This window comes from Chlorocebus sabaeus, chromosome 7, assembly GCF_047675955.1.
Source record: "Chlorocebus sabaeus isolate Y175 chromosome 7, mChlSab1.0.hap1, whole genome shotgun sequence".
Taxonomy (NCBI): domain Eukaryota; kingdom Metazoa; phylum Chordata; class Mammalia; order Primates; family Cercopithecidae; genus Chlorocebus; species Chlorocebus sabaeus.
The window spans coordinates 39,696,588-39,708,619 of NC_132910.1; the positions used below are offsets into that span (position 1 = coordinate 39,696,588).

The following is a 12,032-nucleotide window of genomic DNA, read 5'->3' on the forward strand; positions in this document are numbered from 1 at the left end:
TTTCACGAGGTAATGTCATCAGTTAAGGCAGGAACAGGCCATTTTCACTTCTTTTGTGATACTTCAGTTACTTCAGGCCATCTGGATGTATACGTGCAGGTCACAGGGGATATGATCGCTTAGCTTGGCCTCAGAGGCCTGACATTCCTATCTTCTTATATTAATAAGAAAAATAACATAAAATAGTGTTGAAGTTCCCCTTGTAAAACCATTGTGAGACTTATTCACTACCAGGAGAACAGTATGGGGGAACTGGCCCCATGACTCAATTATCTCCCACAAGGTCCCTCCCACCACACATGGGATTATGGGAGCTACAATTCAAGATGAGATTTGGGTGGGACACAGCCAAACCATATTGCTTAGTTTAAGTCTTATTATTTCCCTCTGGGACTATTGAAACAGTCTATTCAAACAGGTTTCTGCCTCCAGCCTCACCTTCTTCCTACCTATGCTACAGCATCTATGCTACAGCAAGAGACATTTCTAAAATGCAATTCTGATTGCACTTCCCAGCTTGAAGCTGCGTTGATGACTTTTCATCACTGTCAGGGTCAAGTCCAATCTGTCAGAATGATGTGGAAAGTCCTACATAACCAGGCTAGCTGACAGCCCAGGACAACTAATCCTTCACATTTACACACATAAGAACATGTTTGACCGTGATTAAACCTGGGGCAACACCTACATCCAAGAAGAATGTTTGATATCTGTGTGAATCTTGTTGTTGGTGTTTCTTTTTTTTTTTTTTTTCTGAGATTGAGTCTCGCTCTGTTGCCCAGGCTGGAGTGCAGTGGTGCGATCTTGGCTCACTGCAAGCTCCGCCTCCCAGATTCACCCCATTCTCCTGCCTCAGCCTCCCGAGTAGCTGGGACTACAGGCACCCACCACCACGCCCGGCTAATTTTTTTGTATTTTTAGTAGAGACGGGGTTTCACCATGTTAGCCAGCATGGTCTCGATCTCCTGACCTCGTGATCCGCCCATCTCGGCCTCCCAAAGTGCTGGGATTACAGGCGTGAGCCACCACACCCAGCCTGTTGTTGGTGTTTCTATTGTAAAGTATAATTATTGAGCAAGACTTAGTGAAAATCATAGCAAACTCACAGAGATACTCTGTGTCCTGCACTGCTAACTCATTTAGTCCTCACAACTACCCTATGAGGTAGGTAGTATTAGTATTCCCATTTTATAGATTAGGCAACTGAGGCATAAGAATCCTTTCCCAGGATCTCATAGCTTGCACATGTGATAGCGTTAATATTGAAACCCAGGAATTCTGGCATGATAATCTATTATTAGGCACACTAACATGCTCCTTTTAGCAGCATATATACTAAAATTGGAATGATACAAAGAAGATTAGCTTGGCCCCTGTGCAAGGATAACAGGCAAATTCATGAAGCACCTTATATTTAAAAAGACAAGCCATGGCTCAAGCCTGTAATCCCAGCACTTTGGGAGACTGAGGCGGGAGAATCATTTGAGCCCAGGAGTTTCAGACCATCTTGGGCAACATAGCAAGACCCAGCCTCCACAAAAAAATTTAAAAATTCACTGTGTGTAGTGGCGCGTGCCTATGGTCCCAGTTACTCAGGAGATTGATGTGGAAGCCTTGAGGCAGAGGCTGTAGTGAGCCATGTTCATGCAACTGTACTCCAGCCTGGGTGACAGAGCAATACTCTGTCTAAAAAAACATTTTAAAATAAACATAAATGTCACTCCTGTAATCCCAGCACTTTAGGAGGCTGAGGCGGGTGGATCACCTGAGGTCAGTTGTTCGAGACCAGCTTGGCCAACATGGTGAAACCCTGTCTCTACTAAAAATACAAAAATAAGCTAGGCCTGGTGGCAGGCACCTGTAATTCCAGCCACTTGGGAGGCTAAGGCAGGAGAAGTGCCTAAACTCAGGAGACAGAAGCTGCAGTGAGCTGAGATCATGCCATTGTACTCCAGCTGGCCAACAAGAGCGAAACTCTGTCTCAAAAAAAATTAGATAAATAAATAATATACGTATACAAAAGTACACTAAGCCCCCCTCACTAAACCATAAATGTACTCTTTTAAAATATTAACTGAAGCTGTGACTTTTGTTTGAAGGTGTGATCTCTGAGTGGTGGCACTAAAATCACCTGGGAGCTTATTAGAATGCCAGTTCCCATGCCTGGGGCCTGCCCTAGGAAGCAGAATCTCTGGGGTTGGAGCCCAGGGATTTGAGTTGTAGCAAAGCTCCCCAGGTGACATCTCAGCCTGAGAAAGTTTGAGAAGCATTAGTCTCAAGCATTTTTTTTTCCTGGGGAGTAAAGACCTTAATGGAGACAAAGCTTAAGACAAACACATGAGTAATTTTGACCAAAAAAGTAGAAATAGGATTATTTTTAATGCAAAGATTTCAAATTATGACATAAAAGGTAACACACCCTTGTACAGAACAAGAGGTCATCAGAGGTCTTGAGAAGATGCCGAGGCCAGAAAAGCACAGGATGCACCTGAACTCAGAGCAAACCAGCGTTGAGTTTGAATCCCAGCACACCCACAGACCAGCTGTGTGCCTTTGGCAAATTGCTTCACTGGGACCTTTGTTTCTCCATCCAGAGGTTGAAATAACAATCTCCTTGACCCATATACTCCAGGAAAGTTGTGAAAAGTCAAGGGGGATAATGTATGGGACAGTGCTTTGTACAGTTGGATAACGTGGTAATCAGGTTTCATTTTCTGCTGTAACACTCCACAAAACGATATATGCACTTGCCCTTCTCCTGTTCAGGAAGCAGATGGGATTCTGAGTCTTGTAGTTCCCTAGGGGAACTCTTATTTTCTACAGTATCAGCTGCAGGAGTAGACAGCTGGACTGAGGGATTACTCCAGTCTTGAAAAGAGAGGGAAATGGCCTCATCTGAGAAAACGGGGTCCAGAGAGTTGGCAGATGATGGTGGAAACCAGACTCTACGTCTCTAAAGTCATCTACAGCCTTACAATTTCTACCCCAAAAAAGTCTAGTTCAGACCTGGGATAGCTTAGGCTGATACTCAGCCCCACACATGCTTACTGCCTACCCGCCCTCTGCTGTTGGATGGGCTGATTACAGCTAGCTTGTATTCTGATGAGTCAGTGCTTATGCTACGAGGGTTATGGTTTTTCATAACACCTCTGATTATAGACCATAATAGAAGGGAATGTTATTTGAAACTTAGTTCAAACAGAAGAGATTCCTGTCTGTCTGGCAGTGGTTCTGAGAGGTGAAACCAGCTGGACTTCCTAGGTCCAGTGGGGACTTGGAGAACTTTTCTGTCTGGCTAGAGGATTGTAAACGCATCAATCAGCACACTGTGTCTAGCTAAAGGATTGTAAATGCACCAATCAGCATTCTGTAAAAATGGACCAATCAGCATTCTGTAAAATGGACCAATCAGCAAGACATGGGTGGGGCCAAATAAGGGAATAAAAGCTGGCCACCAGCGCCAGCAGCGGCAACAGTTCCGTCTCCTTCCACGTTGTGGAAGCTTTGTTCTTTCACTCCTCGTAATAAATCTTGCTGTTGCTCGCTCTTTGGGTCCGCACTACCTTTATGAGCCATAACATTCACTGCGAAGGTCCATGCCTTCATTCTTGAAGTCAGCAAGATCAAGAACCCACCAGAAGAAACCAGCTCTGGACACAGTTCCATGGATTCATACCAGGCCTCACCAGGCCTGCACACCCCTCTGACTATGGCTTGTATAGCCCTTCCTTGATTTATGACAAACGGCTTCAGCATGTTCACTAGAACAACAAAATTGGCTGGACATGGTGACTCACACCTGTAATCCCAGCACTTCAGGAGGCTGGGATAGGAGGATTGCATGAGCCCAGGAATTTGAGACCAGCCTGGGCAACATAGTGAGAGCCCGTTTCTATACAAAAATAGAACAACAAAATTTACAACTTACCTACTCTGTCTCCATCACACTTTTCCAACTAAAAAAGATACAAGCTACTACTCTAGGAGAACTCCCATGAATGTGTAGGAAAGATGTTATTTCCAGGCTAGGTTTTCTTTTATTCATTTTGTGAAGCTGTGTCTCCTGTCAACTCCTGGCCACCTTTCTCCATTTCTCCCCACTTTTTTTCATTGCTTTTTTCTCCCCTCAACTGGGTACACAATAGATATATTTCCTCTCCATTCTCTTTTTTCCTCTTGGCTTGTTTCTTTTGGGTTAAAGGCAACTTTCAGATAACTGTATATTGTTTAGGGCAGGGAACATACTGAATTTAAAGAACACTACCAGGCCTGTTACAGGAGGATAAAATACATTCCTATTCCCTATGCAAACTGATTTTCAACAATGTAACAGATTCATATGCCTTATAATCTTCAATTCCGAATGGTAGGAGAAATAAATCACCTATTTTTTCTAGTATGCATTATTATTACTATTATTATTATTATTATTATTTGAGACGGAGTTTCACTCTTGTCACTCAGGCTGGAGTACAATGGTGCGATCTTGGCTCACTGCAAACTCTGCCTCCTGGGTTCAAGTGATTCTCCTGCCTCAGCCTTCCAAGTAGCTGGGATTACAGATGTGTGCCACCACTCCTAGCTAATTGTTGTATTTTTAGTAGAGCCAAGGTTTCACCATGTTGGTCAGGCTTGTCTCAAGCTCCTGACCTCAGATGATCCACCTGCCTCGGTCTCCCAAAATGCTGGGATTACAGGCATGATTATACCGCACCTGACTATATATATATATATTTTGAGATGGAGTCTCACACTGTCACCACACCCGGCCATATTTTTAATTGAAGCTGAAATGTTCAGAGTAACCACAAGCCACACCAGATGAGGCATGATATAGTCAGTTAACACTAAAATTACAAAAATTACAAAAGGATTTCTGGCTCTGCTCCAAGTGGCCTATATAATCTAAGGAGAAGCCCAACATCCTTTCTCACTTAGGGTAATCTGGCTTACCACACCTAGGATCTGCTTAACGGAAACCCCAAAGCACAGAGATAGCCATCAAAGTAGGTACAACCAGGAAAGGGATGTTGTCTGATTGTCTTCTCAGGTGCTCAACATAAATCATGTGCTCAGCCAAATACCCTTACCCTGCCTACAATGACCAACCCCTTCCAAAAAAGCAAAACACCTACAAAGTTTCAGCCCTTTTTACTCAAAGTGTGGTCCATAGAGGTCAGCTGAGATGTGCAGAATCAGAGGCCCACCCCAGGCCCCCTGAGTTCTACAGAGCCTGCGTTTCAGCAAGATCTCCAGGTGATACATATGCACGTTCATGTTTGAGAAGTACTGATTTAAGTGACACATTTGTTAAAGCACATATCAAAAAAGAATCAAGATTTTCTAAGAAGTATGAAGATTGGAAAAAACAAAAACAACTCACCTCAATTATGATGTGTGAAACGTTAGAAGCAAAGCAGCAGATCTCAGTGCAGAGACAGTGGTAATACGGAGAAGATTTCTATACTTGCGAGTTTTCCTAGAGAGACTTCGACCAAGACCCACGCCTACTAAACAGACGAGTATTAGTCCAGGAACTTTCCTTCCTGCCTGCTCTTGGGGCAGGAGAAAGAATGAGAGAGGAAACTTGGCAGCCCCCAAAGTAGATCCTGCAGCTACCAGGGAGCATTGAGGTTTTCCCAGTAAACTGCCTCGAGGAAATGTCCAGAGTGAAATTAACAGCTCTTCTATCTCCTTGGGTTCCTTTTTTCTCTACTACTGACTATTAACCACGTTTCTTTCTTGATCACTGGGATTCAAACAAAAGACCTAATGGTTCCAGTCAGCGTGGGATTCTCTTCTGGCATTCCTAGCAAGGGGATAGAAAAGGGAAAGTTCATGTCAGAGAGATATTTTTATATCTTTCTCTTTGTGCCGCGGAATTCTGATGACAGCATCTCCAACACAAACAGCAACTTTATTTTCGAAACGGAAGGATCAAAACCAATTCTAGCAAATGGCTTTGCTCTGTGCGTAAACTTCCTGTGCTTGGTTAACCCTAATGTAACTGAGGGTCTCCTCTCACAGGCCCTGCCTTCTAGCGCACACACACACACAAAAACCAAGCAGGACTAGGACATAGATTTGAAAAGGAAGTGAATTAAATCAAAACAAAGACAGAGTTAGATTTCAGTGCAAAGGCCCACCAGAGATCTAAAGAGGACCGAGCAGCTGTATACTTGGAGCATACTATACTTTTCATGTTATTCTTTCCTAAACCAAAAGTAAAATAGGAAGTCAAGACTGTACTAAATAGGCATTTCTCTCTCTCTCTCTCTCTCTCTCTGTCTCTCTCTCTGTGTGTGTGTGTGTGTGTGTGTGTGTGTGTGTGTGTGTGTGTGTGTATTTTAAATAGAGACAGGGTCTTGTTATATTGGCCAGGGTGGTCTCAAACTCCTGGCCTCCAGCAATCCTCCCACCTCAGCCTCCCAAAGTGCTGGGATCACAGGCATGAGCCACCAAACTTGGCTTTTTTTTTTTTTTTTTTTTTCTGAGATAGGATCTCACTTTGTCACCCAGGCTGGAGTTAAATAGGCATTTCATATTCTGAAAACATGATAGATGTCAAAAGAAAAAATTTGACATTTAGTAAGTGCTTCTAATGCCACTGTTTACTGGCCTTGAAAAACTTCTTAATCCAAGCCTCCCCCGAATATAAAATAGTGATAACAATAGCACCTTCCTTACAGAGTTGTCATGATAAATGTCATGAGATTCACAGAATCCCGATTACTGAATTTGCCTTGTTGTTAAGTTTTGTTTATATTTAAGTCACTATCCTGATTATTCATTGTGTTGTGCAGTACCTAGGACAAAATTAGGCATTTTGTAAATATTTATTGAAATGAAGTGAACGTTTAAAAAATCTTGAAGTTGTTAAGAAATTCCATGTATCTACTTTTATAAATTTATTTTAATATGGTAAAATATGTATAACATAACATTAGGCATTTGAAACATTTTAAGAGTTCAAGTCAGTAGCATTAATTACATTCACAATGTTGTGTCACCGTCACTATTTCCAAGACTTTTTTCTCACCCCAAACAGATACTCTGTAACCATTAAGCAATAACTCCGTCAGGGATTTTTTTTTGCTTTTCTTTTTAATTTTAAATTTTTATTTCTTGTAGGTACATAGTAGGTATATATATTTATGGGGTACATGAGGTATTTTCATACAGACATACAATGTATAATAATCTCATCAGGGTAGATGGGGTATCCACCACCTCAAGCATTTATCCTTTGTATTATAAACAATCCAATTATACTTTTTTCATTTTATTTATTTACTTATTTATTTTGAGATGAGGTCTCACTCTAATGCCCAGGCTGGAGTGCAGCAGTATGATCTCAGCTCACTGCAACCTCCACCCCCAGGGTTCAAGTGATCCTCCTGCCTCAGCCTCCCAAGTAGCTGGGATTACAGGTGTGTGCCACCACATGTGACTAATGCGTTTTTGTTATTTTTAATTGGAAAATAAAATTACTTTTTACTACAGTCACATTGTTGAACTAGCAAATACTTGGTCTTAGTTGTTTTTTCTAATTATTTTTTGTACCCATGAACCATCCCACTCCCCCCCACCTCCCCAATACCTTTCCCAGCCTCTGGTAACCATTCTTCCACTCTCTATCTCTGTGAGTTCAATTGTTTTAATTTTTAGCTCCCACAAATAAGAACATGTTACGTTTGTGTCTCTGTGCTTGGCTTGTTTCACTTAACATAATTACCTTCAGTTCCCTCTATATTGTTGCAAAGGATAGGATCTCATTCTTTTTTTTCTTTTTTGAGAGAGAGTCTCGCTCTGTCACCCAGGCTGGAGTGCAGTGGCCAGATCTCAGCTCCCTGCAAGCTCCGCCTGCCGGGTTTACGCCATTCTCCTGCCTCAGCCTCGCGAGTAGCTGGGACTACAGGCGCCCGCCACCAGGCCGGCTAGTTTTTTGTATTTTTTAGTATAGCATTCCACTGTGTATATGTACCACATTTTCTTCATCCATTTGTCTGTTGATGGATACTTGGGTTGCTCCCAAATCTTGGCTAATGTGAATACAGCTGCAACAAACGTAACAATGCAGATATCTTTTCAATATAAGGATTTCTTTTATTTTAGATTTTTACTTTGGAGTGGGATTGCTGGATCATATGGTATCTCTATTTTTAGTTTTTTGAGGAACCTCCAACCTGTTCTCCATAGTGAATGTACTAATTTATGTTCCCACCAACAGTGTATGAAGGCTTTCTTTTCTCCACATCCTCACCAGCATTTGTTATTGCCTTTTAGATAAAAGTCAGTTTAACTGGGGTGAGATGATATCTCATTGTAGTTTTGATTTGCATTTATCTGATTATCAGTGATGTTGAGCACTTTTTCATATACCTATTTGCCATTTGTATGTCTTCTTTTGAGAAATGTCTATTCAGATCTTTTGCCCATTTTATACTTGGGCTATTAGATTTTTTTCCTATGGAGTTGAGTTCCTGGTTATTCTGGTTATTCCATGTCAGATGGATAGTTTACAAATATTTTCTCCCATTCTGTTGGTCATCTCTTCACTTTGTAGATTGTTTCCTTTGCTCTACAGAAGCTTTTAAATTTGATGTGAACCCATTTGTCCATTTTTGCTTTGGTTGCCTGTGCTTCTGGGGTATTATTCAAGAAATCTTTACCCAGTCCAATGTCCTGGAGAGTTTCCTCAAAGTTTTCTTTTAATAGATTCATAGTTTGAGGTCTTAGGCTTAAGTCTTTAATCCATTTTGATTTGATTTTTGTATATGGTAGGAGACAGGGGTCTAGTTTCATTCTTCTGCATACAGATATCCAGTTTTCCCAGCACCATTTACTGAAGAGACTGTCCTTTACCCTCTGTATCTTCTTGGCACCTTTGTCAAAAATGAGTGCACCATAGATGTATGGATTTGTTTCTGGATTCTCTACTCTGTTCCACTGGTCTATGTGTCTGTTTTACTGTTTTTATGACAGTACCATGATGTTTTGGTTACTATCACTCTGTAGTATAATTTGAAGTCAGTGTGATTCCTCCAGTTTTGTTCTTTTTGCTTAGGATAGCTTTGGCTATTCTGGATCTTTTGTGGGTCTATATAAATGAATATATATAATCTATATAAGATTCATTTTTTTCCTATTTCTATGAAGAATGTCTTGGTATTTTGATAGGAATTGCATTGAATCTGTAGATTGCTTTGGGTAGTATGGACATTTTAACAATACTGATTCTTTGAATTCATGAACATGGAATATCTTTCTCTTTTTTGTATCCTTTTCAATATCTTGCATCAGTCTGTATGGTTTTCATCTCCTTGGCTAATTCCTAGGTATTTTACTGTATCTGTAGCTATTGTGAATGAGAATACTTTTAAAATTTCATTTTTAGATTTTTTGCTGTTGGCATATAATGCTAATGATTATTGTATGTTGATTTTGTATCCTGCAACATTACTGAATTTGTTTATCAGTTCTAAGAGTTTTTTGCTGGACTTTTTAGCTTTTCCAAATGTAAGATCTTATCATCTGCAAACAAGGATACTTTAACTCCTTCCTTTCCAATTCAGATGCCCTTTCTTTCTTTCTCTCATCTGATTGTTCCAGCTAAGACTTCCAGTACTTTGTTGAATAACAGTGGTGAAATTGGACATTCTTGTCATGTTTCAGATCTTAGAGGAAAAGCTTTCAGTATTTTTCCCATTCAGTATGATTCTAGCTCTGGGTCTGTCATATATGGCTTTTATTAGTTGAGATATGTTTCTTCTATACCCATTTTTTGGGAGGGGGTTTATCATGAAGGAATGTTAAATTCTATCAAATGCTCTTTCAGCATCAATTGAAATGATCATATGGTTTTTGCCCTTCATTCTGATGATACGATTTATCACATTATTTGATTTGCATATGTTGAACCATTCGTGCATCCTTGGGATAAATCTCACTTGGTCATGATGAATGATACTTTAAATTTGTTTTTGTATTCAGTTTGTTAGTATTTTGACGAGGATTTTTGCATCAATATTCATCACTGATAATAGCCTGTCCCTTTCAATGATGAAAGTGGGGTGTTGAAGTCTCCAGCTGTTACTGTATTGGATTCTATCTCTTTAGTTCTAATAATATTTGCTTTATATATCTGGGTGCTCTAATGTTGGTGCATATATATTTCAATTGTTATATACTCTTGCTGATTTGACCCCTTTATCATTATATAATGACCTTCTTTGTCTCTTCTTAGAGTTTTTGTCTTGAAATCTATTTTGTCTATTCTTTTTTGGTTTCCATTGGCATGGAATATCTTTTTCCATCCCTTTCTTTTCAGTCTATGTGTGTCTTTATAAGTGAAGTGTGTTTCTTGTAAAGCAACAGATCATGAAATCTTGTGTTTTCATCCATTCTGCCACTCTATGTCTTTTTATTAGAGGGTTTAGTTCATTTATATTCAGTGTTATTATTGATGAGTAAGGACTAACTCCCATTTTGTCATTTGTTTTCTGGTTGCTTTCCTCCTTTCCTTCCTTCCTGTCTTCCTTTCATCCAAGATAATTTTCTCTGGTGGTATGATTTAATCTGTTGCTTTTTATTTTTTATGTGTCTGTTGTATGTTTTTTGATTTGAGGTTACTGTGAAGCTTGCAGATACTATCTTACAACCCACAATTTTGAGCTGATAACGACACTGCTTATTTAAACAAACAAGCAAAGAGAATAATAAAGATTGATAGTCTACTCCTTAATTTCATCTGCCAACTGTTAAACTTTTTGTTGTTTCTGTTTATATCTCACTGTACTGTCTATGTCTTGAAAGCTTGTTATAGTTTTTTTTATTGGTTCATCTTTTTAGTATTTCCACTTAAGATTAGAGTAGTTAAGTCTACACTTACAGTGTTATAATATTCTGTGTTTTTCTGTGGAGTTACTATAATATTACCAGTAAGTTTTGTACCTTCAGATGATTTCTTCTTGCTCATTACTGTTCTTTTTTTTCTGATCAAAGTACTTTGTTTAGCATTTCTTGTAGTACAGGTCTGATGTTGATGAAATCCCTCAGCTTTTGTTTGTCTGGAAAAGTATTTCTCTTTCATAGTTGAAGGACATTTTTGCCAGATATACTACTCTAGGGTAAGAGTTTTTTTACATAAGCACTTCAAATATGTCATGCCACTCTCTCCTGGCCTGTACAGTTTCCACTGAAAAGTCTGCTGCCAGACTTATTGGCGCTGTATTGTATTTACTTGTTTCTTTTCTCTTGCTGCTTTTTGAATCTTTCCTTTATTTTTGATCTTTGGGAGTTTGATTATTAAACGCTTTGAGATGTTCTTCTTTGGGTTAAATCTGATTGGTGTTATATAATCTTATATTTGGTTATCGATAACTTTCTGTGGGTTTTGGAAGTTCTGTGTTATTCCTTTGGATAAACTTTCTATCCCTATCTCTTTCTCTTGCTCCTTTTTAAGGCCAATAACTCTTAGATTTGCCCATTTGAAGCTAATTTCTAGATCTTCTAGGCATGCTTTTTTTTTTATTCTTTTGTCTCCTCTGACTGTATATTTTCAAGTAGCCTGTCTTCAAGCTCACTAATGCTTTCTTCTGTTTTGATTTATTCTGGTGGTGAAAGACTGATGCATTCTTCACTATGTCAATTCCATTTTTCAACTCCAGAATTTCTGTTAGATTCTGTGTATTTCAACCTGTTTGTTAAACTTATCTGACAGAATTCTAAATTCCTTTTCTGTGTTATCTTGAATTATTTTGCATTCCCCCAAACAACTATTTTGAATTATCTGTCTGAAAGGTCATATATCCCTGCTTCTCCAGGATTGTTCCCTGTTCCCTTATTTAGTTCATTTGGTGAGATCATGTTTTCCTGGAAGGTCTTGATGCTTGTGGATGTTTGTTGGTATTTGGGCATTGAGGAGACATTGAGGTATATGGTAGTCTCCTCACTCTTTCCAGGCATTTAAAAGGACTTGGGTGTTGAGATCTAACACATATCTACATTAGGGGGCACCCCAAGCCCAGTAA

General features: G+C 39.5%; 1 protein-coding gene and 1 non-coding gene across 2 annotated transcripts in view; one reads left to right on the top strand and one right to left on the bottom strand.

The window, feature by feature from the left end:
* ABCG2 (ATP binding cassette subfamily G member 2 (JR blood group)) overlaps positions 1–5,952 on the bottom strand; it is a 144,046-nt gene extending 138,094 nt beyond the window's left edge. The window contains exon 1 of the mRNA XM_007999213.3: positions 5,384–5,952. The gene's annotated coding sequence lies outside the window, so the exon portion shown is untranslated. The remainder of the gene's footprint in view (positions 1–5,383) is intronic.
* Positions 1,312–1,418, top strand: LOC119623947 (U6 spliceosomal RNA). Its single transcript, XR_005240047.2, has one exon. It is a non-coding gene; the product is annotated as a U6 spliceosomal RNA (small nuclear RNA).
* Positions 5,953–12,032: the final 6,080 nt, after the last annotated feature.